Raw genomic sequence first — 5,289 nt, forward strand, 5'->3', positions numbered from 1 at the left:
GTTTACTTACTAAAGTTAAATTTTTAATTTAATTACTTTTAAACTACACAGATATATATATATATATATATATATATATATTAATATATATATTAAACTGACAAGCAAAAAAAATTTAGCAAGGTTTCAAGCGTTCCAATGGATTGTTACTCCCTTCAAATTGTCTGTTCATCCAGAACAAGATCCAATTGAAATTTTCCCAGGATCTCCTATAGGATCTTTAAAAATTGCATTTATAAAAAAAATTTTTGAAGATAGAAAACTTTTTTTTACGAGTGCTATATCGTTTTGTGATTTTGACATCTTCAAATCAAGTGCCTCAATTTGACAATAAAAAACTCATTATTAGAGAAAAAGAAATGAGTACATAATACAAAAAAAATATAATTTAATTAATTGAAATAAACTACATATACCAAATAAGGGCAAAACTAGGAATGGAATTTCAATGGAATTATAATTGGTGATCCAAATAATTCATACCTAATGTATTATCAAAATTTTTGATAATGTATAAATTTACCAAAAAACATACTATATTTAAAACGTATTATATTTAAAATCCGAATTAAGCCATTTTTACGCCAAATCAAACATGTATTAAGGAAAATCAAAACGTTGATTTAAAAATTGTTAAATCATCGTGCTAGAGAACATAGCAACCTTTGAATCGTAATATTTTTTAATAAAAATTTAAGGGCACGAAACTTTTGAGCTGAGATTTAAAAAAATTTTTTTCTTGTCTGTCTAATATACATATACATACGCATATACATATACATAAAATATTGATGTAACTAAATTCAAATAGCATGAATATAATCTAAAGTATTTTCGAAAATATGTATAAATTTGAAGAAAATTTTTATAGCATTTTTTAAACATTTTTTAACGTACGATTTAGAAATTTCTATTTTTAGAAATTTATACGATTATTCTTCTTAATAATATAAATATTAATATAACATGTTCGTCACAAATTATGTCACGTTTGCGAAATTTTGATAAAGAACTCGAAAATTTCGAAACAACTATTAATTGTATCACGAAAGTAAATATGACAATATTTATCTTAAGGCCGAATAATGAACGAAGATATACGTGGGAGAATATATCTAAAAAAACAATCTTGCGGTCAATGGTGTACAGATAAATATATTCCTTATTTCGCGGTTTGCAGCGTGCGTGTATTTTCATATTTATGAATGCGAGAGAGAGAGAGAGTAGTATGAGTAAAATGATATTGTAACTATAATGGCAAACAGTCTGTGCCGTTAGAAAGAAAGCGCAGGAAATATATTCTGGCAATGATCTTTTAAATGTGTAACAACTGTTTTTTACTCTTTCCAAAATCTTTATTCTTCTTTGACTAAATAATATTTATTATTACACTCAGATAAGATGATTATTTATTTAATTATTTGATACAAGAATGATATTTAATATTTTCATCATAAAAGAGCTTGAATTGAGATATTTTTTGACAATTTTAATATCTAAATAATAGATTACATTTTTATTTATTGAAACAATTGTTATTAATGTCCAATTTTTTCACCTCTAGATAATATTATCCAAGAGATAATATTATCCACCTTTAGATAATATTATCCAAGAGAATCTCCCAGAATACAATGAATAAGGTTATCCGCAACTTATCTGGAAGTAAAAAAATTGGACATAAGTCAATCTTCTCAAGTTCTTAAGTTATTTAACTATTAAAATTTTCTGACTCGAGGCGCAACAGGCGGAGTTATTCTGCCAGTAGCTATGATAATACTATAATACACAAGATTTCCATTTAAAGGTAACTCAAACTAATATTTCAGTCACATATAAATATATAAAAATTACATTTACTATATCATATAAACGTATTAGTAAAACTTTTATTTTTTATTAAAAATTGTAAATGAAATTAAAATTGATTCGTGGACACGAAAGATGCATTCATTGCAGATAAAAGCAAATGTGATTTTATATCGCATGCGATTTCGCGATTAAAACCATCATAATTCCACTGTGATTAAAAGTTGTATATTATATGCGAGAGAAAGAAAAGAGAATCGCGGCACTTGCGATATATCGCCAAATCGCACATCCCTAATTCTAAGGGTCACTTAAATTAGTGTTTTCGCTTAAGATACACTGGATGTAGCCTCACACCGCACCAATTAGACGCTGTTTGTACTGAAGTGGTACATACCATGATATATACTACTTCATTATTGTATTGAAATCCTGTTCCCGCTTGACTTTTACATATTTTCAAATTTTATAATGTCACTGGGTCTACATCATTCCTACGTGAGACGGTAGCAAAATCCCACTTCGTGTATAAAATTTGAACTATACCATAGCCACGGAAACACGGTACATCGAATGAGTTCGCTTATCACCAACCATGGAAACACTGTCTAAGTGTTGCACTGATGGACGATAGTGCAATCAAGAGAAAATGTTATAAGATTCACTGATTATTGTAATCGGCCGATTATAGCGAACTTAAAGTCTACATTCTAAGTTTATATACTGACTATCCTAGTGCCGAAACGCAACTGCGAAATTCGGGCAAGGATTTGGTCCGCGATCGGTCAATGTTCTTTGCTTTGAACTTCATTGTGTATCGCCTTGAATCAGTTACCGTGCAATTACAGACGCAGTAGATCCTATCACAATCTGCAGTATCCTGTATCAACGTGGCATTTTTCGGTATCCTTAGAGGGAGTTGCGAGGAAATAGTGTAAAAGATAGATATTATCGATACAATATGGGAAATCCCTCAAATTCAATTTGAAGCAGGACTATATAACATATATTAACAATTTTGAGAACTGTAGTATTAAAATAGTATTAAAATAATCTCGAAAAGAAATCGAGCCTACAGACAATCATAGCATCCAAAAATAGTAATGCATCAATTATTCCGATATATTCTACTTTCAATTTTATTTCGGAGACAAATAAAATCATATCTTCAGAAAGAGAATCAACTTCAGGAAATATCAAGCTTGATATACGTAAAATATCTCATATATAATTGATTAATTTCTTTATCTTCTATTCTTATTCTTGATGAATGTCCAATACATTCTGTAAACATTCATTAAGCATTACGTAATCAATATTGGGAGATATTGTGTTTTGAATATGAATTCTGAGAGATAATAATTGTAGTGATTCGATTACATGACAGCTTTGTGAGACCATGATAATGCAAAGAAAAGAAAAGTAAATAGAAAGAAAGCGACATTTTGTGCAAATATTAACTAGAATGTTCGAGTTGCGATCTATTAGTTTCAAGGAATTGAAATTCAAGAAGATTTTACTCTCAAATAGCGAAAGTAAGAAATAATGCCCGAGTATACTCGAATCCGTAATAATGTAATAAATTTTTTCTACCCTTTTCTAACAAATGGAATTTTAATTAAATTTAAATTATATATAATTTTTATTTATGCATCTAAATTTTTATTTTTTAAATCATATAACAAAAAGAAAAAAAAGGTGAATAAATAATAATAATTAATTAATATATAACAATTGAATATGAAAATGGAATAAAAAATAAAAAAGAACTCTCAAGATACAAATAAATGATATTGACTATATACTTTTTATTATACAAAGCTGCCAAGAATATTAATTTTATATACGAAGCTAGAAAAAAATCCACCAAACCAGGCGCCCAATGAGAAATGATAATAAAATTGATTTTACTGTCATTTCTCACTGGGAATTAATAATGTAATTTCGAAAACTTTTGTACAGTAGTGCTTTTTTACTACGAAATGTGGTGAAAAAACGAAGTTGTTGAAGTTGTGTCACTACATCATTCGTATATACGGGATGCCTTACATATGGAAGCTTGAAACATTACTTGAAAAATGAGCTGTCGTATATATAATGCCACAAAAAATCAGTTGCAATTATATACATTTAACGACATTACATTTCTTTAAGAAGACATATGAGGAATGTCGATATAATGAGGAGAAAGCAGATCTATCAATTTTCAAATCTCTAAAGATTTGTTGACCATTGAATTTCTGCTTCTTCGGAGAACTGTATCGTTTGTTATCGTATGTATTTGGCCATTTAATTCCGTTTTATCTGACGTGGTAATATAAATATAAAAAAATGATTATATAGGATTGCGTGCGTCTGATCATTCTACATCATTCTGTACGACGAGAATACAGGCTATTAAGTGTTAAATTTTAATCATACTTAAATCTCGGATTCACAAATTCATCTTTACAATAATCTGCCGATCTGTTTTCTCCCTCCGCTGTCATAGATTCTATAATTTTATATTGGCGTATCGCGCTCTTCGCAGTCAAAGGATTAACTCTCATAGCATTCATTATTATTAGGTGTACAACTTTGCTTCCGCCGTTTTTTTTCCGAAATTCGAGGCTTTATTATAAAAAACTGGTTATACATTTGATTCAAAGTATTGTCCATCGCTGGCCACTACTTTCTCCCATCTTTCGGGTAGCGTACGAATTCCGCATCGAAAAAACTGATCATCTTTGAGGCTATCCACGAATCGATCCAATTTTTTACTTCTTCATAAGACCGAAAGTGCTGGTCAGCCAGGCCGTGTGCCATTGATTGAAACAAGTGATAGTCAGAGGAAGCAACGTCTGAAGAATACGGCGGGTGGGGTAGGACTTCCCATTTCAACGTTTCCAAGTGTCTTGACCACTTTCGCAACATGGAGTCGAGCATTGTCATGCTGCAAAATCATTTTATCGTGTCTCTCGTTGTATTGCGGCCGTTTGTCTTTCAATGCTCAGCTCAAACGCATCAATTGCGTTCGATACCGATCGCCTGTGTGATTGTTTCAGTCGGTTTTAACAGTTCATAATACACTACGCCGAGCTGATCCCACCAAATACAGAGCATGACCTTGGACATCAAAATCACCGTTCTTGAAGCGTTGAAACCACGACACGTTCTTTCACTAATAGCAGTCTCACCATAAGTATTTGAGAGCATTCGATGAGCCTCAGCCACAGATTTCTTCATATTGAAGCAAAAAATTAAAACCTCCCGCAAATGATGAGAATTTGGCTCATAAACCGACATTTTCAATCGAGAATAACTTTATGATGCAGACACAAATCGACTAATGTTTCTATGGGGTTATGTTGACAGATACCCAAGTTTATTGTATGACGTCTATGATCTATTTATTTCGATCATCACTTACCGCTAAAGCCATCTATAGGAAAACGGCGGAAGCAAAGTTGTACACCTAATAACATGCAGTTTTGTATACAC

The sequence above is a fragment of the Atta cephalotes genome (assembly GCF_000143395.1).
Source record: "Atta cephalotes unplaced genomic scaffold scaffold00006, whole genome shotgun sequence".
Taxonomy (NCBI): domain Eukaryota; kingdom Metazoa; phylum Arthropoda; class Insecta; order Hymenoptera; family Formicidae; genus Atta; species Atta cephalotes.